The sequence below is a fragment of the Athene cunicularia genome (genome assembly GCF_003259725.1).
Source record: "Athene cunicularia isolate RWA chromosome 3 unlocalized genomic scaffold, athCun1 chr3_part1, whole genome shotgun sequence".
Taxonomy (NCBI): domain Eukaryota; kingdom Metazoa; phylum Chordata; class Aves; order Strigiformes; family Strigidae; genus Athene; species Athene cunicularia.
This window is the reverse complement of record NW_020799097.1, coordinates 86342888-86343168: the sequence shown is the minus strand read 5'-3', so window position 1 is coordinate 86343168 and position 281 is coordinate 86342888.

Sequence of the window (281 nt, the reverse complement as noted above, 5' to 3'; positions counted from 1 at the left end):
GCTGCAGCCCACGCGAGCGGGGCTCCTGCCCGGGGCTTCGGGGGGCACCGGCAGCCCGACCGGGGGGCGATCTCCGGCAAAGGGGCACCGGAGCAGCTGGAGTAGACCCGCGGAAAAAAAATCGGATCCCATCCGCGGGGCAGGATCTCGGGGAGGGTGTCCGCGGCTTTCTCACCCCCGGCTGATGGCCAGGTTTGGTTCGAGGTGAAGTAGGGTCAAGACCTGTGAGGAGGAAGGACACCGCCAGGCTGGAAACTGGGAACTCGGGACACGGTGAAATT